Genomic DNA, 26189 nt, shown 5'->3' with positions numbered 1-26189 from the left:
TCAAGTAAATATGGCAGCAACTACAAGGCACTTATACAGAAAAAAAGAAAGAATTGCTCATTGTGTCATCCCCATTCCCCCTTCCAATCCTACCCCCGAAAAAAAAAGAAGCACAAAACTAAAACAGCTATGATCATTATTATTTTTGCATTTCCTTCAATGAAACAGATCAACCCATCCATGCCTCCCACCCATTCTGTGCCCCTCTTTTATGTTCTCCAAAATGTCTGTAAAAGAAAGGACACTAGATATGCTGGGGGCCCTTCACTTTCTCCTGAAATTTTAAGGCTACAGTGGAATATCTGATGGCCCATGTCTATCACTCTTTTTGTCTTTGACACATTAGTAACCAACCTTCTGACACCTCCGGCAATACATGTCCTGCTTCCAAGTATTAACAGAGGTCGAATGTTGGTACTTTTCTTTAAAAGTGCTATAAACTGTTTCTTAAAAGGAGTTTCGTGATTTCTCAAAGAATCTCTAAGTTAAATATGACTAATACTGGAGGGAACTGAATTAAAATGAAAAGGAATATCCCTTTTCCTCAACTGTATAGCATTTTTACAAAAAAATGACCAAATATTGGAACACAAAAACTTTATTGTTAGGAGCAGCTAAATGACATTCACATAAAGCACTAGCCCTGGAGAAGGAAAGATATGAGTTCAAATCTAGCCTTGCATACTTAGTACTTCACTAGCTGTGTCACTCTGGGAAACTCATTTAACCCAATTGCCTCAACCTTTATAAATGTAGAAAAGCAGATTAAACACATAATTTTCACATTACAATAAAGATTTTGTTTAATAAATGACTGTCTAAGGGCAAAGTTAACTGAAGACAAAATAACCCAATCTTAGAATGAGTGATTTGGGGGCATCTAGGTGGCACAATGATAAGAGTACCAGCCCTGAAGTCAGGAGGACCCAAGTTCAAATGTGTTCTTAGAGACTTAACACTTTCTAGCTGGGTGATCCTGGGCAAGTCACTTAACTCCAATTGCCTCAGCAAAAAGAAAAAGAAAAAAAAAAGTGGTTTAAAGAACAAGCCATATAAGACAATAACTTCATTAAAATGAATGATAATAATGAAACAAATATTAAAAGCTATGCGATGCAAAAAATTATCAAACTGTGCATACCCTTTGATCCAGCAGTTTTACAACTGGGCTTATATCCCAAAGAGATTTTAAAGAAGAGAAAGGGACCTGTATATGCAAGAATGTTTGCAGCAGGTCTCTTTGTGGTGGCAAGAAACTGGAAACTGAGTGGATGCCCACCAATTGGAGAATGGCTGAATTAATTGTGGTATGTGAATATTATGGATTATTATTGTTCTGTAAGAAATGACCAGCAAGAGGATTTCAGAAAGGCCTGGAAAGACTTACATAAACTGATGCTGAGCGAAAAAAGCAGATCAGGAGATCATTATATACTTCAACAACAATACAATATGATGATCAATTCTGATGGACCTGGCCATCCTCAGCAATGAGATGAACCAAATCAGTTCCAATAGAGCAGTAATGAATTGAACAGCTACACCCAGCAAAAGAACTCTGGGAGATGACTATGAACCACTACATAGAATTTCCACTATTCAATTTCCAATTTAATTTACAACCTTAGACTTCTATATAATCCTGGCAATAAAGAAAATTATTCTTTATTTTGTAATTTTATAAAGGAAAGAAAAATTTCCAATTCTTTTGGTACAGCAAAAGAACTGTTTGGACATGTATACTTATATTGTATTTAATTTATACTTTAACATGTTTAATATGTATTATAGTCAAGCTGCCATCTGGGGGAGGGAGTGGGGGGAAGCAGGGGAAAAAACTGGAACAAAAGGTTCGGCAATTGTCAATGCCAAAAATGTCGATGTCAAAATTACCCATGCATATAACTTGTAAATAAAAAGCTATTAAAAAATAAATATAAATAAGGGCCTATAAGATGCATCAAAAGTAGTAATTGCTGTAAAATTTATCTCTTAGTACTTACGGCAATAAGTGAGAAAGAAAAGCTCAATGAATCGGAAATTTAAAAAAAATTAAAAAAAAAAAACCTTAAATGAGAACAAATTTAAAATCTCCAATTAAACATCAAATTAGAAATCCCAAAAATTAAAGATAAGATTAATTCAAAAAAAGTCAAAACACCACAAAACTAAGAGTTGAGTTTTTTAAGCTAATAAAATACTATGAGGTAATGATTTTTAGAATAAAAAGGAAAAAAAAAAGATTATCTAAATAAACTTATTTTATTATGATTTCCTCCCCCTGTTCCCCCAGGTAACAAGTTCAGTGACTCGCTCAGGATTCAATAACAAGTGCATGCAATCTAATTTGAGCTTATATACTCCAGACTCCAGGGCCAATGCTCTATATATCCATAGGCCCATCTAATTACCACAATAAAACTTTTTTTAAAAATAGCTTTTTATTTACAAGTTACATGCATTGCTAATTTTACAGCATTGACAATTGCCAGATCCTTTGTTTTAATTTTTCCCCTCGTTCCTCCGACCCCCTCCAGATGGCAGGATGACCAATACATGTTAAATATGAATAAATCCACATAAATTGTCAGCATTTTTATGCCATCAACAAAACCCTACAAGAAGGAACAGTAAGAAAAACACTCCATTTAAAACAACTCTGAATAGCATAAAATGTCTGAAAGTATACCTGGCTAAGACAAACCCAGGAACTATATGAACATAACTTTAAAAACTTTTTTATACAAATAAAGTAAGATTTAAATAATTGGAGAAATACCAATTGTTCGTGGCTAGGCAGAGCTAATATAATAATAATAATAAATTTATTTAAAAAGCAAAAGGAGAAGAATACCAAACAAATTAATTTTTTAACAGTAATTATCAAAACTTTGTTAATGGAAAAAAAAAAAAAAAACTTCAGATCAGTGGAACAGAAGAGACATACAAGTATATAGTAAATGATCATCCTTGTGTCTGACAAATGTTAAGTACTTTACATTTAAGAATTCTTTGTGATAAAAGTTATTGAGAAAACTGGAAAACAATCTGGTAGAAAATTGGGCATGGACCATTTATACCATTTGCTAATATGAATTCAAAATGAATATAAAGGGAAATCTCGTAAGAAAATTGAAGAACATGGAACATATAAGACATGAATTGGGGAATTTATGAATAAACAAGAGACAACATTGTAACATACATTAAATTTAAAAGGTTTTGTACACAAAAAAACCAATGTAGGTAAGAGAAGTAGGATGTAGAAAAACTGGGGGTTGGTAAAGTTGGAGAGGGGGACTTTTATATACACAGTTTGTCAAATAAAGATCTCAAATCTCAAATACATAGAACTTTGTCAAATTTATTAGAGTATGAGTCATATCCCCCCCCAGTTAAGCAGTCAAAAGATATGAACAAGCAGTTTTTCAATAAAGAAATCAAAATTAAATATAATATGAAAAAAATAAATTTAAATCTTAATGATTTAAGAAATTCAAATTAAAACAATTTTGATTGTTTTATCACATCTATTATATTAGCTAAAACAACTTAAGGGGAATATGACAAATATTGGAAGGGACATGGAAAAAATTGGGACACTAATACACCAATAGTGAAACTGTGAAGTGAACTGCTCCAACAATAATCTGAAGTTATGCCCAATGAGTTATTAAACTGATTTCCAAAAAGGATTAGAAGAAAAGGGAAAAGATCTTCATTTTCTAAATATGTATAGCATCTTTTTTTGAAGTGGCAAAGTACCAGAGATTGAGGGGATACCCATTAATTAGAAAATGAATGAACAAATTGTGGTATATGATTGGGATGGAATATTATTGTTCTATAAGAAATTATGAGATGCACTGTAATAGGTTAGGTTCAAAGGACAAATAGTGGTTGACAAACCCAAAGACCCCAACTTTTGGGATAAGAACTCCCTGTTTGACAAAAACTGCTGGTAAAATTGGAAATTAATATGGCAGAAACTAGGCATTGACCCACATTTAACATCGTACACCAAGATAAGGTCAAAATGGATTCATAAGCTAGGCATAAAGAATGAGATTATAAATAAATTAGAAGAACATAGGATAGTTTACCTCTCAGAACTGTGGAAGAGGAAGGAATTTATGACAAAAGGGGTCATTATTAATTACAAAGTAGAAATTTTTTATTTAATCAAATTGAAAAGTTTTTGTACAAACAAAACTAATGCAGACAAGATTAGAAGGGAAGCAATAAACTGGGAAAACATTTTTACAGTCAAAGGTTCTGATAAAAGCCTCATTTCCAAAATATATAGAGAATTGTCTCTATAAGAAATTAGCCATTCTCCAATTGATAAAGGATCAAAGGATATGAACAGACAATTCTTAGACAAAGAAATTGAAACTATTTCTAGCCGTATGAAAAAATGCTCCAAGTCATCATTAATCAGAGAAATGCAAATTAAGACAACTCTGAGATACCACTACACACCTGTCAGACTGGCTAGAATGACAGGGGAAGATAATGCGGAATGTTGGAAGGGATGTGGGAAAACTGGGACATTGATGCATTGCTGGTAGAATTGGGAATACATCCAGCCATTCTGGAGAGCAATTTGGAATTATGCTCAAAAAGTTATCAAACTGTGATATCCTTTGATTCAGCAGTGTTACTACTGGGCTTATATCCCAAAGAAATTTTAAAGAAGGGAAAGGGACCTGTATATGCAAAAATATTTGTGGCAGCCCTGTTTGTAGTGGTCAGAAAGTGGAAACTGAGTAGATGCCCATCAATTGGAGAATGGCTGAATTGTGGTATGTGAATATTATGGAATATTATTGTTCTGTAAAAAATGACCAGCAGGATGATTTCAGAAAGGCTTAGAAAGACTTGCATGAACTAATGCTGAGTGAAATGAGCAGGACCAGGAGATCATCAAATGCCATGATGATCAATACTATATGATGATCAATTCTGATGGACGTGTCCCTCTTCAACAATGAGATGTACCAAATCAGTTCCAATAGAACAGTAATGAATTTAACCAGCTACACCCAGCAAAAAAACTGTGGAAATGAGTATGAACCACTACATAGAATTCCCAATCCCTCTATTTTCGTCTGCCTGCATTTTTCAATTTCCTTCACAGGTTAATTGTACACTATTTCAAAGTCCGATTCTTTTTGTACAGCAAAATAACTGCATGGACATGTACACATGTATTATATTTAACATATATAACATGTATTGGTCAACCTGCCATCTGAGCGAGGAGAAAAAATTGTAACAAAAGATTTTGCAACTGTCAATGCTGAAAAATTACCCATGCATATATCTTGTAAATAAAAGGCTATAATTAAAAAAAAAGAAGAAGAAATTATAATCTGGTTGATTTTAGAAAAACATGGAAAGACTTAACAGGAAATAATAAAGAATGAAATGAGTATAAGCAGAACATCAGATATGGTTTAAAGAACTACTGTGAATGACTAAGTTACCATGAGCATTATAAATCAACCTACAAAGACACTTTGAAGATACTATCCACCTCCAGAGAAAAAACTGATAAAACAGAAATTTGTATATTATGCTTTTACAAAAGAAACCTCAGAAGAAAGCACAGAAAAACAGGATAGCTTAGAAAACAATGTATAGTTGTATTTATAGTTTTTTTCCCAAATAATTAAATACTATGAAATAGAGGTTCATCATTTCATATAGTGAATGTTCTTTGTATTATGCTATGTAAGTTTTTTCCAATTTTTTGGTATTAAAAACAAATTTAAATGTTTTGAAGAAAGGACCTTGAAGGGAATAATTCCTAAACTTTGGGATAAAGGGTTTTAAAAAAAAAAAAAAAAAAAAAAAAAAGCTTTTTCATCAATAAAAAACACCTAAAATAAAAGTATCAATCAACAAAAAAACAGAAGACAAGAGAAATATTTTTTAAAGTGACAATAAGGCCTAGATTACTTTGTGATACAAAAAGGCAGTTTTCAAAAGAAATTATGAAATTATAACCAATTATGATGACTACATTAGCACCCTGGATCCCTTAGAATCAGCTAGAGACAGAATAAGCAAAAGTCCTTAGTCTTTACTCTTGGTCAAAGTGACTCTATCTAGTCTTACTCCACACCCCTTAGTCCCTCCTACAATCCTCTGTATACAACAATCATCCAGCCAGCACAGGATAATGAGAAGGACCATTTTCCAAGCATATGCCCATAGAATATTGTCCAATCGGTAGTTAGCCTCAAGTGCTCCCTGTCCTGACCTCAGTGCATCGACTCAATAGTTTCAGCCCTCTACAATTATATGAAATGTAAATTTAAAACTGGGATTTCACTTTAATTTCAACTTCAGAATACTGGCCAAGATGACAAAGATGGAAAAGGGATATGCTGAAGATGTTATGGGGGAAGAAATGTATATTGTCTGGAGGAGCTATGGGGGGAAAAAAATGTAGATTGATTTATCTATTCTGCAAAACAACTCATAATTCTGCAAAGTGTCATTAAACTATACAAATACACCCCCCCTTTAAAAACCAGAAATGCTACTAGGCATATAACTAAAATAAAACTAAAACACAAAGGGAAAAGGTCCAGATTATACCAAAATATTTATGGCACTGCTTTGGGGTTATAAAAAAAAGGGGGGAAACAAAAAGAATGCCTGCTGATTGGGAATAAACTGTGAAACAAGGAATGGAATGTTTTTATTCCCTATGAAGAACCAAGGAGAACTTGGTGAGAGATATGAATAAACTGAAGCCAAAAAAAGAGAAAGAAAAACTAAGAATACAATTAAGCCAATTATCTCAACAATGAAAAAAGAAGTAGCATCTAAATTCTTAAAGGCGAAGTTAAAAGAGCTGCAAGAAGAAATAGAAAGAAAAACTTAATAGAGGGACCTCAACCTTGCACACTCAGAATTAGATAAATCAAACCACAAAATAAATAAGAAAGAAGTTAAGAGGTAAATAAAATACTAGAAAAGTTAGGTATGATAAGATCATTGGAAAAAACTAAATGGAGACAGGAGTACACTTTCTTTTCAGCAATTCATGGAAGCTATATAAAAATTGACCATATATTAACAAATAAGACCTCAAATTCAAATGCAGAAAGACAGAAATAGTAAATGCATCCTTTTCAGGCCATGATGCAATAAAAATTACATTAAATAAAAAGCCAGGGGAAAATAGACTAAAAAACATTTGGAAACTAAATAATCTCATCCTAAAGAATGACTGGGTGAAAGAAACAGCAAATCATAGACACAATTAAATTCATCCAAAAGAATGACAATAATGAGAAGTCATACCAAAATGTGTGGAATGCAGCCAAAGGGGTAATAAGGGGAAATTTTATATCTTTATAGGCCTACTTAAATAAAATTGAGAAAGGTAAAAATCAATGGATTGGCTTGCGATAATGAAGAAAGAAATGAAAGATAGATAAACTCAAATCAATGTTAACTTGATACTACAGGGCAGGGAAATATAGTTCCCTATTCTAGGCAAAAAATATAGCCACAAAGTTGTTGATTGAGACATTAATTTGTGAGACATGAACAAAATGTTTGTTTTTAATTCAACTTTTATTATACCTTTATTACAAAAAAAAGAAATTGTTATTTAAAAATGATAGTGACATCTTTTAAAAGGACACCAATGAATTGTGAAGTAATCCAATCATTCTGGAGAGCAATTTGGAACTTATGTCAAAAGGTTATAAAATAATGCATATAAAGTATATAATATTCAGCAATGCTATTTAAGTGAGCAGAATCAAGAACATTGTATACAGCACTGTGTGATGATCACCTTTGATAAGACTTAACTTTTTTCAGCAATACAATGATTGATTATCTAAAAAATTTCAAGACTCAAGATGGAAAATGCTGACAAAAATCATATTAGTGATCTCGGGATTTTTAATAAATTATTTCAAAAGTGCCTCGGTGTATTCAAAGAGATAAGCATTCTATGAGAATACTGTATACTTGTGCAGTTCTAACAACTGCTAAGTGTCCATCTGTAAAACAGACAAGGTTGTTAGAAGTAATTCTGATAAAAGTGTGCCCCTCTTTCAGCAGTCAATGAACAAACCAGCAGTCACTAAGCAATACCTATGAGCCAGGCACAGTACTAACTGAAAGATTCCAACCTCATTCCCCCCAAAAAAGCAAAACTAATACCTATCCCCAAAGCCAGGAGAAACAATAGGAAAATAACTACACACACCTACCAGATCAATTCGGAAAAAAGGGGAATCATTTGAGAGACAAAGCAACAATTAGTTCTTTAGATATGAAGCTTCATGATGACTGGATGTTTCCTTTTTGTATTTGTATTCCAGGAACACAAATGGACATAGTTCCTGGTACACACTTGAAGTGAAATTAGAACAACAAAAAAATGATAGCATAAGGTTTAGGTTTATTGACATGAAGAAATCTTCAAAACCTCCCAATCAATCAGTATGCATATACTAGGTGTTAATCCTGAGAATATTTGTATTCCAGTAAAGAACTTTAATGGAAGAAACAGGTACATATAAGTTAATAAAAGTATATATTAATAAAGTAATTAAATATAAGGTAGTCTGGAGCACCAGCAATTGGGAGATCAGAAAAAAAACTTCCCATAATTTAAATCGAGCGATTACCTACTGGAACATCTTCCAAAATGAGTTTTAATCTCAAGTTAGCTTTTGACAGGGGAAGTCATCTAGATATACTTTCTTCCCTCTACTCCCTCACTTCCAAAATAATCCGATAGGTAAATATTAGGACTATCAAGAGTAGAACAAATGTTTTTGCATTTTCTACTAAAAATCAATCCATGTATTTAAAAGTTTAAGTTCACATGTTATTCAATGCTCTGCCACACATTTATTTCTTAACATCAAAAACGATTAAGAATTTATTGCTAAAGGAAAAGTATTAACACCGATGAGACAGTATGAGGTATAGTGGATGAGAAGACATCTATATAGTCGGGAAGACAGGCAGAAAGGCCTCAAGCACCAGACACTTAAAATGACGGGGCCAGTGGCCCCTCACATTCATCAAGTGAAAAACAAGGAGGCTGTACAGCAGATTGCTCTTAAGATCTTTTTCAGCTCTAAATAAGATGATGCTATGATTCAAAATTAAATACACTACCAACCTAATTATTTAAAAACTATTCCATAAATAAAAATCTATTTCATTAGGAATAAGAATATAAAAATTGTGCTAATAACAGAATGTGTTGTGGCTATTAAAATCTCTCTTTAAGCAATTATCAAAATTAATGGACATTTTCTAAATATATAATTACTAGGATTAGCAGGCAACCCAAGAATATGTAAATTATATATAATGCTGAAAGTTTCACTATATATGATGCAAATAGATAACTGAGTTTTAATTGATCAGTCACTATAGAAATAAGCAAAAATGATATTTGAGTAGTTAAATTAATAACTACATAAAAGTTCATATTGATATTATATACATATTATATATATATATATATACATATATATATATATATATAATTCCTTATCCCTCTATTTTTTTTTAAAACAGGAGATAAAGTTGTAGAAACATGACTTATTAATAAATAAGCAAGTCTCTAAGGGCCTCACAACAATTTACAATCTTAATAAATGGCTAAAACTTGTTAGAAGCAAAACAAATGGGAGTCAGGAAACTGTTAAAGGCAGAGCCATTTACAGTAACCATTCATAGTTAAAAAACTGAAAAAAATAGCATTATCTTTAGCATTTATTGTCAAAGCAAAAACTTCAAAAGATGCTATCAGAATATTACAGTACAAAATTGCAACAGTAACTGAATGTAAAGTAACCCTGAACCAAAAAACAAGAAAATATTACATTATGTTTGCTATAGTTTTTATTGAAAAATAAAATGGCAATTTAATCAATTTTAATCTCAATTTATCATTAAAAATAAGTTCTGGAAAGCTGTCTTCATCATAAACAGGATAAAAGATAATCACTATACTTTTTATTGAAAAATATATGAGTTCTGGAAAGCTCTCTTCTGCACCAGAAGCAGTATAAAAGACTATTTGCACTAAGTCCAATAAAGTTCCAGCAAAAATGATGCAAATATTAAAAGCCTAGCACTTAAATAATAGAAATTTTATATTGGTGAGGGGATGGAGCAGGGAGAAAGAGGGATACACCTCCAGGCAATCAGGGTTAAGAGCTCAAATTTGAACTCTGGTCCTTCTGACTCTCTAGGGCCAGGGGCTCTATTCACTGCCTCAAGTTTCATATTTGTTGAAATTTAAATTCCCACTATATTCATAATTTATCTTCATAAAAATTCCTCTTTTTAAAAAAGTTCAACTTATGTGAAAAACCTCGCTTACTAAAATAAATCAGATGTTACTAAAATAATAAGTAATTTTCTTCTACTTTTCTTCCTAACGTGAGATGTTGCCTTGGCTCTGGCCTAAGAGTTCCTCTCTCAGGATTTCATCAGCTTTCATGGGGTTAAGTCATCACTTCTATGAAAATGATGCCAGATATTTCTATATTCAGGTCTGGTATCTCTCCTGAGCTCTAGTCCCATATTACCACAATTAGCTATCGTTGTACATTTCCCCTTAGATGCCCTTTGTACAAATTCAGAACTTATACCTTTTCCATAAAAACCCATCCATCTAATTCCCCAAATTTCCTCTCTTTCTAGAGGATGCCACCATTTTCCAAAAATCTACATTTTCAAACTAAGAGTTGCCTTCAACTCCTCCTGCTCCTTCACTCATTATATTCAATTAACTACTAAGTCCTGAGAGAAAATCAACTTCTCCAGACTTCATCCCTTTCTGGATTCATTCACATAGCCACTATCCAGAATCCAGACCATTTCTGGCTCCACTGAATAATTATAATAGTGTCTCTCTCTTGGTTGGTCTCCTATTTCTGTCAAACAGGTATTTCTAAAGTGGTGATCTCTGATCCCATGTCATTCTCTAGTTCCTCTGGGATTCCATAAACACTACTATATTGGGCATGTAAAGCTTCTCTTGGGCAGTCTGGCTTTGTGGTCCTAACCAAGTCACTTACACTTCTTGTATCTTAACACTTCTTTCATAAAGATGACAGACTAAATGATCCCCAAGGTCCCTGCTGGTTCTAACTCCATACTCTTATGATCTTATCTTTCTGTGCCTAACATTATTACAAAGTAAGCCCTCATAAGCTCTACGTTCCAGCCATATTGGCTATTCCATATTCCATTCCATGTTTGGCCACCATGGAAGGCACTCTCCCCTCAATGCTCTCTTAAATGTACTGTAGTGTCAGGAAAACTGGAGTTTAAATTTCTTATTCTGACCCTTACCCACTCATCTCTTTTGTCATAATTCTGCCCAGAGACACAGCCTTCCAATCAGAATCCCATTATAGAAAATGGCTTTCTTCATACCTATATCATCTTGCTCATCTTTTGCATCCTCTTATCCCAAAGGTAAAACTCTGCTAAACCCTATGCCATTTCCATGTTGAAAAATTACCCATGCATATGTTTTGTATATAAAAAGCTATAATTAAAAAAAAAGTTTGTCCATCCCTTTGTTTTCCCTGCTCCAAAACTTTGTGCCCAGGACTGTTATTGGGGGAAGGGGATTCTTATTTTTTGTCAACTTTTGTCAAATGTCATTGCTATCAACTTATATTTGTTCTTATATTTTTTATATTTTATGAATTTAATTTTCTTTTGTGATTTTACTTATTTTGTTCTAAAACCAATTCATCAGTCAACAAGCATTAATTGTTTATTATGTCCTGGGGACTAAAATGAAAAAGAAAGCGTAATGGACTAATTTTCAAACTCATAGCTTAAAGTGCAAACAAAAGTGTTAAAAATGACTTGTGAGCAATAAAGATAGGTCTAAATGTTAAAAATGACTTGTAAGTAATAAAAATAAGCCTGCATGGATTTATAACCAAAAGCCATTCCCCAAAAGATAAATAGCCAGAGAATATAAATAATTGTAAGAAGAATATACTGATATATTGTTGCTAGAGTTTGAATCATTTTGGAAAACATTTTGGAATTACACAAATAAAGTAATTAAAATGTCAATGATTAAAAAAAAAAAAAGTCCCCATTTACACCAAAATATTTACAGCAACACCACTTCTGACAGCAAAAAATTGAAAACAAAGGTGCCCATTGAACTGGGGAATGGCTGAACACACTCAAATGAGTGTAATGGATAAATTACTGTATGTACTATAAGAAATTGATGAATACAGAAGCATGGAAATACCAAATACAGAAGCATGTACTGATGTAAAGGAAAATAATATACACAATGACTTGTTACTGTTCAGTCATTTTTCAGTCATTACCAACTCTTTGTGACCCTCACTAGAGTTTTCTTGGCAAAGATACCGGCATGAATTTGCCATTTTCACCTCCAATTAATTTTATAGATGTGATTTGTCCAGAGTCATACAACTACTAAGTTTCTGAGGTCAGACCTGAACTCAGGAAGATGAGTCTTCCTAATTTGGGGCCCAGCACTTTATCCACTTCAACACCTAGCTGTCCTATACAGTGACAATGTAAATAGAAAGAAGTCATTCCCCCCTCCCCCCAATCAAAAGTAAATTCTATGTATTTCTAATGAACAAGTATGCCTCCAAAGGAGAGATATGAGAAGGCACTTCTAATTTCACCTGTTCACATTGATGGGAGGTCTGCAAAAGTGTTGTACACTGCACAAATTTTAAGATATATTTCATTGTACTGATTTTTCTCTTTATCTTTTAAAAAAATAATGCTAATTTATAAAGTGGGGGTAACTTTTGGGGAGGGGCAGATGAAAAAATACAGAGGGAAATTTAAGTGACCAAAATAATTTTAATTAAAAATATGTCTCCACAGATAAACTTTAAATTTCTGGACAAAAGGCATCAACCTCCTATTACTCTCCTATTCCACATTAACTAATTCAGGTAACATCTCCTGTTACCCATAGCTACCCTAATATCCTTTTCTGACATTCAGCCAATATAAGAATGCACGAATAACAGAGCAATCCGAACTTTAAATCTTTTAAAACTATCAAAAATTTATTTTGTTTCTTTAAAAAAAAAAAAAAATCCACAAGCCCCTCCTCCCAAAAAACTTATATAATTAATTTGTATTTTAAACACTTAAGGATAAATCACAATTTAATTTTTACCTGTTAGTTGGACTTCTGCAACCTTGGTCTATCAAAACAGAACTGATAAGTTGCTCTCTGACAGGTAGTAGTAGCCACACCCGTGAGTTTGGCACCTTCCGGGACTGCTTTCTGTCCAGCCTTCCTCAGTTGACACTGCCATAGCCAATAAATAAGCATATTTTCTAGTTAACAACATTTTTAAAACTAAATGCTACCAAAAAAAGAAATCTCAAATAGAAATCTATAAATGAGATAAGAGCAATGAACTCTTCTAATTTAGAAGGAATAGGAATCAAATTAATAAGTGATCTCTCTGTGTTCCCCTAATAGCTTGTAATAGATGAGATTTCAATGGCAATTAGAAAAATGCAAACCGCAAATGAATAAATTGTCACAAGTCCAAAAACTTATTAACCAAAAATATATGCAAGAAAAACAGTCCACTAATGTAGTAGAAACTAACTTGAAAAGCTATGAAGGTCAGCTAAAAAGGAGGAATCCAGTCCCCTGGAGAAACCCAACATTCACTAAATGCATAAAGCCCTGAAATGTCTTAAAGTTGTCTCTCATTTAACACACTATAAGTTAACCCATTATTTAACAATATTTGTTAAGCACCTATTATGTATCTACTACTACACCAAGAAATGTTATCTTATACCTACCTATCCATACACAAATTTTTCCTATGAATAAATCTCTTAAGGTCCCCTCCCCTTCTGCTGTTCTAAAATTCTGGCATTTTGAAAGTTCAAAGAATAAAACTAATAACAGTATTTTGCTACTTCCTTTTATGTGCCGCAGAATTAAAATTCACAAATAATCTACTCCAAAAAAGTTTATATAGACAAGTTTACAAGTTTAACAAGAATCATAAAACCAGTCAGTGAAAACCATCCAAAGTTAGTTATGGAAATCTGAGACAAAGAATTAAATACAGATCATCATGTGTTAAATATTTTTGCTTAGAAAAAGAAAGACAGATTGCCTGTCTTCAGAAAGTCTTCCTGATATGATCTCTGAAATGATGAAAAGTTCCAGTAAGATGGATGGGTCATGCTGAAAGGATACCCTCTTCTATGAAGAAAATCGATCAACTTTAAAGTCTACAGTGTGAATTAGAAAAAGTTACTGATCAATTAAAGCCTTCAATTAGCCACTAAAGCATTTCATCCACCAAAACTAAAATAAGCCAAAAACCCCAAACTCTTGAGTTCCAATAATTATGCTTAACTCTTTGAAGATAAGCATTAGTGAATTTTTAGTAGGAATGACTAAAGGCAGAAAATAATTATAAGAAGGAAAATTTGAATTTTATTACTTTGATAGATTTTAATTTTTCATGAGCTTGTTCCTAACAAGTGAAAAGTACTGCTGTTCTCAGTTCAAAGTACTACATTTTAAGAGTAAAACAATGAAAAGTTTACGATAGCTGAAATCAAGATCATAGGAATAGACTGAATGAATCAGACAAAAACGTTTAGAAATAATAGCTTTCTTCAAATATTTGAAGGAATGTCATGTGAAGGAGGTATTACATTAGTCAAATGACAGAGCATCAGATTTCAGCTCACTGTAAAAGAACTTCTCAACAATTAAAATTATGAAAATAGAATGGCTGTTCTGCTGTGAATACAATCCCTAACATTAAAGATACTGACTCAGAGACAGTGTAGTATGGGTGGGCAAAACAACAACTCTGAACATCCCAACTTGCTATAAACTTGGCTACTTATTGGTATGCCTTTTTTTTTTTTAAACAAGCTTTTTATTTTTCAAAATACATTCAAAGGTAGATTTTAAAAGCCACGCTTGCAAAATCTTGTGTTTCAAATTTTTCTTTCTCCTTTCCCACTTCCCCCTTCCCCTACATGTGCAGTTCTTCTAAACATCTTCCCACATTTATCATGCTACACAAGAAAAATCAGATAAAAAGAGGGGGGGAAAAATGACAAAATAAAATAAACAGGCAAACAACAAAGGTAAAAATACTATGTTGTGATATACATTCAGTCTTCATAATTCTCTCTGGATGCACATGGCTCTCTCTATCCCAAGTCTATTAGAATTGCCTCTAATCACAGCTCATTGTTGAAGAGAGTCAGGTCCGTCATAGTTGATCATCACATAATCTTTTGTTGCTGTATACAATGTCCTCTTGAACCTATACTTCATTTAGCTTCAATTCATGTCATTGTTATGTCTTACAAAAACTTTAAGATTGTCTGAAAAATTCAGATTGAAAACTAACAATTATTAGAATATCCAAAAGAACTGGCTATAATGACTTCCTTCTCTTAACTTTTCTACTCATTTAATCCCAACTAAGTTTATCTTCAAATAAAGATTAATTACTTAAAAACCAGTGGACCATAGATTTAGGACATAGATGGAACCTTAGAAGTAATTTTGTCCAAGTCCCTCACCACAGAAATGACAAACCTGAGGTCCAAAATAAATAAAGTGATTTGTCCATCACAGACTATAAAGTGGCAGAATTGGGATTTAAAGCTAGATTCCAAAAAATAAACCTAATAAAGTTGCCTTACTAATACCAGATATTTAAGCTAAAGCTTGTCAGATTGTTAAGAACAAGAGAAAATAGTGACACCCAAAAAATAATTGTCATGTTTAATTTTAAGGACAGAACTTTTCACCAAAGTTCCATGTCCCAGCTCTCCATTACTCTAAACCTTCCCAAAAATTCACTTTTTAAATTTGTTATGGCATTTTACTTTAACAAATACCTTCTAAAACGTCTCTTAACAACATACATTCCCCCAAATGTAAGTTAATCAATTTTTACCAAAAGGGTACTTTAATGTTGATAGTATGGAAATAACATATGTATATTTGACCAATTTTTTTCTTTTTCAGATCCTTTGTTTTGACTTTAAGGTCACTCAAAGTTTCCTGCTATTTGAATGAAAAAAGAAAATGAATTTATTTGATTTGACTTGCCTCAGACATCAGCCTTATGTTGCATATATGGCACTAAAAAATTAATCTAACTTGAAAATTCATTTGATGCCAAAATAATTCAACTAGTCTATTGACTTTAAGACAATTATCTGTAAGACAAACTACTCCATGAAAAGGGCATTAAATTCGCCTATTACTTAACTCATTTAGGAGTCTTTTTTTTTTTAAGTTCTCAGTAGAATACACCCCTTGATAGATGACTTCAATATTTGACTTTCCATTTTGTTGGTGTTTAAAAAAAAAAAAAAGTATGATCTTTTAATTATTTTAATTTTTTAAAAATTTTTTAATTACTTTTTTAATTTTTTTTACTTCCTTTATATTGCTTCCCTATATCCCCCAATTCCTGTCTCAAAAGTTTAATACCCTGACAAGAGCTGCCCTATTTTAAAATACTGGTCTGATGTTATGACTAATAATTTTGCAATAAACAGCTTTAGCTTCTAATTCCAACAGAAATTTGATGAGAAAAATTTGGCAAGAGAAAGTTTTCCTTAAGGAAAAATTTTATATATTTGTTCAATTTAAAATTTGTCCTTCAAAACAGGTTATCACCACATTATAAACGAAGACTTTCAGACATAATACAAGGCAAAGCCAGGGAATTCCAAATTCTAGTGTGTGTTGTACAAAATACTGCCGGGGTATGAAATTTTTTTTCTGCTAAGGGCCTTTTCGATATTTATAATATAACATCATTTGAAGATCATACAAAATTATCAATTTAAAAACTCAAGCAGTAGGAGACTGTTATACCTTCAGCAAACCAAATGATTTCATGGGCCTTATAGGACCAATAGGCCAGACATTTCCTAACACCGCCATAATGAAAATACTCTTGGAAATGAGGTTATCTAAGAGTAATATCTCATCAAGTTGGTCTTACAGAGATAAAAGTTTTTGGTTACAGGAACTCTCCAAGATAAATGAGATTTACAGGTAAGTAAAGCGAACCCAAACCAAAGCATATGCAAGTTTTTCAGTGGAAAAGATTTTTAACTTACAGTTCGCAGATCCAAAGTAATCCATGCAGAGTTCAGGGGAGTCTATAAACTTTGACAGGAGAAAATTACATCATTATTTTCATTAAAATCCTGTCTCTCTTTTGTTTTTGTGTTTGTTTTTGGTTTTTGCTGAGGCAATGGGAGGGGCGGGGGAAGGTCACACAGCTAGGAAGCATTAAATGTCTTGAGACTACATTTGAACTCAGGTCCTCCTGACTTCAGTGCTGATGCTCTATCTGCAGTGCCACCTAGCTGTCCCTTTTTGTTAATACTTGATGTTTTGTTTTATGCATTTCTAAAACATGGTTCTAAAAAAGGATTCATGGGTTTTGTCAGCCCTTTTAATGAAATAAAGGTCTTCCAGACATTCCCGATTTTAAAAAACAAAACAAAAAAAATTGTGTAAAAATCTTGAAATACAAACAAAAATAAAACAGAAATGGGAAAACTTGAAACAAAGAATGAATGAAACAAAGAATTAATATATTAGTATCAGGAAATGACACATGTATGGATGAGTCATAGGTAATAAAATATTAAAATTAAACTAAGAAAGGAAGGAATGGATGTGAGGTGAGGAAGAAGAAATTCTCCCAACTGGAGTACATAAGTTAAAAAAAAAAAAATGAAAAAGCAATCCTTTTAGTAGTGGCAAGGAACTGGAAAATGAGTGGATGCCCATCAGTTGGGGAATGACTAAATAAGTTATGGTACAGGAACGTTATGTAGTATTATTGTTCTAAAAAAAACGATCAGCAGGATGCTTTCAGAGAGGCCTGGAGAGACTTACATGAACTGACACTAAAAAAAGTAAGTAAAACCAAGAAAACATTGTACAACTGTAGCAACAAGATAATATGATGATCACATGTGATGGACATGGCTTTTTTCAACAATGAGGTGATTCAAGGCCAATAAGCTTGTGAGGGAGAGAGCCATCATCATCCAAAGAGAACCATGGAGACTGAATGTGGATCAAAACATACGATTTTCACCTTTTTTTTATTCTTTGTTAGTTTGCTTTTTCCTTCTTACTTTTGATCTTATTTTTCTGGTCAGCATGATCAATATAGAAATCTATTTAGAAGAATTGCACCTATATCAGATTGCTTTTTGTCTTGAGGAAGAGAAAAATTAGAACACAAGGTTTTGCAAAGGTGAATGCTGAAAACAATCTTTGCATGTATTTGGAAAAATAAAATACTATAAAAGCGCGCAGGCACACACACACAAACACACACAAAAGGTAAGAGAATTGGGTTATTAATTTCACTTTCATCTGAACTAATCAAATTATGTATATTCAGAATAGGGTGCACAGATATTACTCAATGGAGGCATAGAAAGGGTAAGATGAAGAGCAATAAAAGGTTCTAAGCACTACGAGAAAAGGAGCACAGAAAGAGAAGCAAGATTTCATCAGACATGGAGCACTAATGCTGAGGTATATTCTTGTGCTACCCTCTTTTCAATCAAGAATAATATAGAAACAAACAGGAGGAAAAGTACAGGAATAGAATTGGAAAGAAATAAACAATTAAGGATCATAACTGAGAATATGAGTGGAATGAATTCAAAGTCATATAATTCATATAATGTAAGAACAGCAAAATGGATTACTGGTATTCTTTGTGGGTGGTTTTTTTTTTTTTTTTTTTAAAACAAGAACCGTACTTGAAACAAAGATTAATATGTGGAAAAATAAGGGCCTGGAGCAAAATTTATTAAGCTTCAGCCCAGGTTTAAAGAAAAGGCAAGGGTGAAAATAATCTCAGATAAGGCAAGAGCAAAAAACTAATTAATTAATTAATAGCAAAACTACATTATACTGAAAATAACAAAGACAATGAATTAATATTGATACAAAATATATACAAACGGTATAGTATCTACAAACTGAAAAGATATTACTTAGCTTTCAAGTTACAGAGCTGAGTTTCAAGTTAGATATATAAAATAGACAGTAAAATTGTAATAAAAGAGGATTCTAATGTACTTCTTTCTCTCTCACACACACACATTAAGGATCTCAATAGTATTTTGGATAGTTATATAATAAACCAAAGGCAATTAATGAATGGAACTAGAAAATATACACTTTTTCAGTTGTGCAACATTACCCCATGAAATAAGGCATTTCAAATACATAATATATTAAATTTTTTTACAGACCACCATACAAAAATATGTTTGTGTGTCTGTATATACACCCACAAGCATGTGTGTGAACCCACACATATCCAATAAAAACTCAGATCACCGATGAAAATGCCCAACAAAATAATAGAAATAATAAATTTCATTAAAAATAGTAACAATTAAATATTCTTATAATTTCCTTTTTTTTTATTTTTCCCCAGTTTTGTGTATAGCATATTTTTAACATTCATTTTCTTAAAATTCCAAATTTTCTCTCATCTTCCTTCATAAGACAGTAAACAATGTTATAGGTTATACATGTTAAATCATACAAAACATATTATCCTAAGTCTGGCTGTAGTTTGAGGACCCCTGACAAAGGAAACAAAACTATATTAACAGAAGAATTAATCTCAGAAAAGGTTTTGTAAGTGCATCAAGGAATGCCTAATTAATAGTATATGAACACTATTGTTCTGTTAAAGATGACTGAGAAATTTGAGATGACTTGCATGAACAAAAGCAGAAAATGGGTACAATCAAAAGAATAATTTATATAAAAGCAACAACACTATAAAAACAACTTGGAAGACCTAAGAACTCTGAAAAACAATCATCAACCTTCTGGGAGAGTTGATGGATTACAAGTCAAGACTGAGACATCTATTTTTGGGATATAGCCAATGTTGAAATTTTTATTTATTTATTTCTTGCTTAGCTGCGTATTTATTCTAAGGGTATTTTCTTCCTTTATCTTTGGAAGTGGGGAGATGGGAAAAGAGAATATGCTTTTTTCTTAATTAAGGAATATTAAAAAAAAAAAAAAAACAGTAAAACTTGATAAAATCCAAAGGATACCTATATAAAGAGGAACCTCATGCTTTAATAAACTCAAAAATAACACAAATCTGATTACAATATTGCATCTTACAAATATCCCAAGTAAATTCTTATCAGAAAACATCTATTTTAATTGTACAAAATTACTTTTTTCACCAGAAGCCAAAAAGCTAGCACTTCAACTGGGTGCTCCTGTAAGATTCTATTATAGTGTGATCAGAGATGAACCAGGGATACTTGTAGCCTAAAAGGTTCCAAAGTCTTTAAAAAAAAAAAAAAAAAAAAAAGCCCAAAGAGCATATGGGAAGAGGGGATATTAAAAGATAAGCTGTAAAGAAATGAGAAGAGGGATAGCAAAGAGGACATATCAGACAACCTAGGGGCATCAGAAAACTCCAGGAAAACTCAAAAGTCATCAAATAGTAATAGGTGGTATATCACAGCATGCACTAGAAGGCTGGGCTTCAGAGGTTCCTAATATTTCATCCTAAAGTGGCAGAGAAGGTCCTGAAGATCTAAAACACTGAGCCTCAAAGTACATCAGGTTGTCCTGGTTCAAAGTTTCAATTTAGGAGCTAGTAGCAAGAAATACACATAAATAAATATTTAAATATTGAATATCTAAAGATATCTAAAAAAGGAGAAAGTAACTCTATAACAACTGTAAACAAAGAATAATGGGAAAACTGGGTTTTCTAGAAACATTTGGATAGAAGAAATTAAGCAAGAGATTAAAAAATAAAAAATGAAATATAAGTTTCTGAGAAATGATTTAAGTAGCTTAGAAAATAATAATTTTTTAAAAAAACCTTTCCCAAGTAATACACTCCAATGGAAAAAAGAATCTTAAAATTTAAGATAGCAACAACTGACAAAAAAATACATCATTGAACTGTAAAGATTTATCTTTATAATAGTTTTACATAGCACATCATGAATTGTCAAGTGCTTTGCTTTTTTTTTAATACCCTCAACAATTATGAAAATAGATGCTATTATACTCATCTATAGCTGACAATAACTAAGTGATACAGTTACTAAAGAGTGTACAGCAGAATCTGAACTCAGATCCTTCCCAAAAGGTCCCTGCGTCACATATCTGTCAAGCTAATTTCCTGAAAACCATGAAAGAAGGCTCTGACCTTTCTATATTTTAGGAAATCATAAATAAAAACTACCCATAGCTATTAGAAAAGCAGTCTGGGGACAAACATGTTATCAAGTACCTACTAGGTTGTTCAAGATACTACATGCTCAAGTATCACAAAGAAAGACACAAAAGACAAACCTCATCCTTCATGAACTCAAAAAAGACAAAATAAAATGGGAGACCAGTCATGTGATGTGTTAATAATCCCTCCCAATTATGCATAAATTCTAGATTTTATAAGGACAGTCATCTGTCCTATTATCTAATCACTGACAAAAACTCAGAGGAATATAAGACCAAGCAGACAAGAAAACATTGATGAATATTCAGAGACTGGTTATTTCCAAATCTACCTAAGTTACCCTACCTTTTCAAAATTTAATCAAAAGATCAAATTTCTCTTTTTCTACAATGGCAACAGGATATGATCATTGGATTTCTAGAATGCAAGATGGTAGAGCAAAAAGTAAACCACCCTAATTCTCCCATATTCACTTCCAAAACACCATAAAATAGTGCCCCCAAACAAATGCTGGAGCAGGGGAACTAGCAAAAAGACAGGGGAAAACAATCTTTTAGCCCAAGAAACTTGGAACATGAGCAAAAAAGCTCAGTCTCACTCTAGTAGAAGGGAGTACAATCTAGCACAGGAAGGATCCCAGCAAGCCAAGCAGTGAGGCACCTCCACTACCTGGTCCTACCTCACTTGTGCCTAGGATAACACCAACACAACATCAAGACCCCTCAAGAGTCTCAGCAGAGTCAGAAGAAGAGGCAGACTCCAATAAGAACATCCATAACAGCCAATCTTAAAGATGCCTAAAAACAAACAGGCAGTAAACAGCCTGCCTGCCGTGAAAGGACCCCCTACTTAGTACAAGTAAGCTGCCAGACTCTTTTGGCCTCCAGCAGCACCAGGCATCCTCCAGACCCCACCATCTCAGCACACCATCAGACAGCCCCCTGTGTAATGCAGGGCAACATCAGTGAAGCAACAGCTAGGGCCTGCAGCACCTGGCACAAGAAATCTGAGATAATGCCCCCCAAAAGATGAACAACAACAACAAAAAAGTCTGATTTACAGAAAGTTATATTGACAGAAGACCAAGACACAAACTCAAAAAGTTTGACAATAATGCCAAAACACCTAGGAACAAAACCCCAAACTAAAATGTAAAGTGGTCAAAAACCCAGAAAGAACTCACAAAAGAGTTCAAAAAGGAATTTTAAAAACAGAATTGGTGAAAGAAGTTGTGAAGCCCGTGTTAGCACCTTGGAGCCAGTCAGGATCAGCAAAAGTCCTTGATCTTTATTCATTGTGAAGGTGAACAAAATGGCAATTCGAAGTGAGAGCAATCACGAGACGAATCTGCCAGAAGTGCCTCTGGTTTTCTCACTCCACCCACCAACTCCTCCACCCAATCTCCTATTCAACAGATCAAGCCTGCAGTATAGTGGGCAGGGCCATTCTTTCTTCAATCATATACTGATAAGAGTATTATCCAGTTGATAATTGGCTTTAAGTACTCTGACCTCAGTGCATCTCCCCATTACAAGAAATGAATGATGGAAGAAAATTATTTTTTAAGAGTTAACAACTTGAAAAAAGAAAATAATTGCTTAAAAAGTAGAACTGACAAATGGAAAAGTAGATACAAAAATCCACTAAAGAAAAAAATCCCTAAAAAACACAATTAACAAAATAGAAAAGGAACTTCAAAAGCTGAGAAAAACTCCTAAAAAGTTATTGACACTAGCTAAAAAGCTAATGACTATGAGATATCAAGAATCAAAAGAATGAAAAAATGCCAGAAAATGTAAAATCTCATTTTAAAAACAATTGACTTAGAAAATAGATCCAGGAGAGACAATGTCAGAAACTTGGATTACCTGAAGGTCATAATCAAGGAGAGGCCCCAGCCCATATCATTAAAAAAGTAAAAGTGCCATGATATCGTAGAACCACAGGCTAAATATAAATAGGCCCTGAAAAGAATCCACTTAAACACCTTAAGAAAGAAATCCCCAAATAAAAAAATCTAAAGAACGTTATAGCCAAATTATAGAACTATCAGATCAAAATACTGTAGGAGGCCAGAAAGAAACTAATTGAAATATCAGGGAGCCACAATAAGGATTATACAGGACTTGGCAGCAGCTGTAATATTAAAAGATTGGAGGGTCATAGAATATGACATTACAAAAGGCAAAAGAGCTAGAATTACAACCAAGAATCAGCTACCTAACAAAATTAAGCATAATACATAATACTCAAGCAAAAAATTGCTCACTCAATGAAATAGATTTCAAGCTCTCATAAGACCACAAATGAACAGAAAATTTGATCTCCAATATCTACTCAAGAAAAGATTAAAAAAGGAAAAAGAAAACAAGGAATCCATAGGGAGACGATACTTGTAACTCTTAAAAATTATCTCACAAATAGTACTGTAAGGAGGAATATACATAAACAAAATGATACAGGTATATAAGGTGAATTTGAGGGAATGACAAAAAAAAATAATAGTTCTCAGTGCAGAAGAAAGAGAAAGGAATAGGGTAAATACTTTCACCTAAAGAGGCCCAAAAGCCCAGAGAGTAGGGCATTGCCCTAAACTTTAATCTCATCAGTACTGACTAAAGACGGAATACACACACAATCCATTTTACCCAATAGGAAAGTAGAAGGGGAGGAGATTAAATAAAAGGAGAAAGGGGCAAACAGGTGCTGAACGCAGCACGCTCAAACACACACACTAACAAAGTGCAGACCAAAAGAGGAGGCAGACAGAAGCAAAATATTATTGAGTAACAAAAGAATGAAAAAACAGGGTAAAGGAAATATAGAATTTGTAATAACAAATGTGAATGGGATTAACTCTCCCATAAAACAGAATCAGATAGCAGAGTGGATTGAAAACCGGAATCCTGTATTACATAAATTCACAAGAAAAACCAAGATTAAGAAGCTAGAGCAGATTCTGAAGTACTTAAAAAAAAAATTAGAGGTAGCAATCTTAATAATCTCAGACAAAGCCAAAGTAAAAACAGACCTACCTAAAGAAAATACATCTTGCTAAAAAGTACTATTGACAATGAAGTAAGATCAATATATAAACCACGTGGTACAGCATGCAAATAAGTTACAGATCATGAGCAAATGGGATAGAAAATATTATGCAAAGTAGATAATTCTGATTATATTAAAGCGGTTTTTGCACAAAAATTAAGGCAACTAAGATTAGAGAGAAAGCATATGGTTGGGAAACAAGTTATATCAAGTGTTTTCTGCATTTCTCATACGTAGAGAACTGAATCAAATTTGTAAGAAAACAAGCCTAGATTATGATAAACAGTCAAAGGATATGATCATGCAGTTTTCAGATCAAGAAATCAAAGCTATCTATATACATGAAGGGCTGTCACTTTTGATTTAAAAAAAAAAGCACATTAAAACAACTAAGGAACTACCTCACATCTATCAGATTCACTAATATGACAAAAAAAGGAAAATGTTACAGAAGATGTGGAAAAACTGGGACACTTTAATACATTGTTGTAATAGGTCCAACCACTCCGCAGAGCAATTTAGAACTATGCCCAAGAGGCTATCAAACTGCTTATCCTCTTACCTAGCAATAACAATAGTTAGATCTGCACCTCAATCTCAAAGAGATCATGAAGAAAAAAGGGGAAAGGACATACAAAAATGCAAAAATATTTATAGCAGTCCTTTTTATGATGGCAAAATATTTGACACTGAGGGGGGAATGTCCATCATCTCTATAAGAGAATGGCTGAATAAACTGTGGTATATCAACGTAAGAGAATACTATTGTGCAATAAGAAATGATGTACAAGTTCAGGAAAACCTGGAAATACCTGTACCAACTGATGCACAGTGAATTGAGCATTACCAAGAAAACACTGTACACAGTTACCAGCAACACTGTGACAATCAACTATGAATGATTCAGCTCTTCTCAGCAATACAAGTACAAAGGACTCGTAAAGCAAAATGCTATCCACATCCAGAAAAAGAACTCTGAATGCAGATTGAAGCATACTTTCTTCACTTAAAAAACTGTAAGTGAAAACATTTGCTAAAACAAGAAAAATACAATAGAACATAAAAAGAACAGCATTAAGATACCTTTATTCAAATGTTTTGAAAATGTAAGCAAACTACCTCACAAAAATTTTCTAGATCAGTTTAATCAAAAAGAGCTAAGATTAGTCAAGCATGACTTGATTTTTTGACTAAAACCATTGACCAACCATTTTGAAAAAAACATTTTGAATTACACAAAAATATTTACAAAATTGTTTTCTTTGATTCAACAACCCCTCCCCTAAGGTACTAATAGCATTGATAACAATAGCAGCTTAAATTTACAAAGTACTTCCCCTCTTTAACAAACATTATTTTCATTTATTACCATAAAACCATTAAGACATGGAACAATAATGTCTCAGAAGACTTCAAGAGAGTGACAAAAAGACATACAAAGAATAAAAAAGCAGGCTACACAATAAACTCCCATGGATAGAAGGAAAGAATGTCATGCTATGCAGTTGACAATTAATGTTTGTTGACTGGTCCTGTCGCATGAATGGGTGGATGGAACCAAAATGTTACATGGGTATCCCCCCCTCCAGGTGGACCTCCTGTTGTGAACCCCTTGAGATAAGTAAAGCATATTGGTGAGTCTCAAAGACAGGAAGGGCAACTATCTGCATGGTTAGAATAAACTCTGAAATTAATGAGATCTCTTTGATGATCTTATTAGATCTTCATAACAGTTATTTATTAAGCTATTAAAATCATGGGGAATGAATACCAAAGATAATCAGGGTTTTAGCTCAATGGGAATAAAAA

The 26189-nt window shown here is 32.9% G+C and overlaps 1 protein-coding gene across 9 annotated transcripts in view; it reads right to left on the bottom strand.

The window, feature by feature from the left end:
* TRIP12 (thyroid hormone receptor interactor 12) overlaps positions 1-26189 on the bottom strand; it is a 170774-nt gene that overhangs the window by 109263 nt on the left and 35322 nt on the right. For all 9 annotated transcript variants that reach the window (XM_051983370.1, XM_051983369.1, XM_051983372.1 and 6 more), the window contains exon 2: positions 13214-13348. The gene's annotated coding sequence lies outside the window, so the exon portion shown is untranslated. The remainder of the gene's footprint in view (positions 1-13213; positions 13349-26189) is intronic.

Source organism: Antechinus flavipes, chromosome 3 (genome assembly GCF_016432865.1).
Source record: "Antechinus flavipes isolate AdamAnt ecotype Samford, QLD, Australia chromosome 3, AdamAnt_v2, whole genome shotgun sequence".
Taxonomy (NCBI): Eukaryota; Metazoa; Chordata; class Mammalia; order Dasyuromorphia; family Dasyuridae; genus Antechinus; species Antechinus flavipes.
Note: the sequence above shows the minus strand (reverse complement) of the source record. Positions and strands in the feature narration are given on the sequence as shown.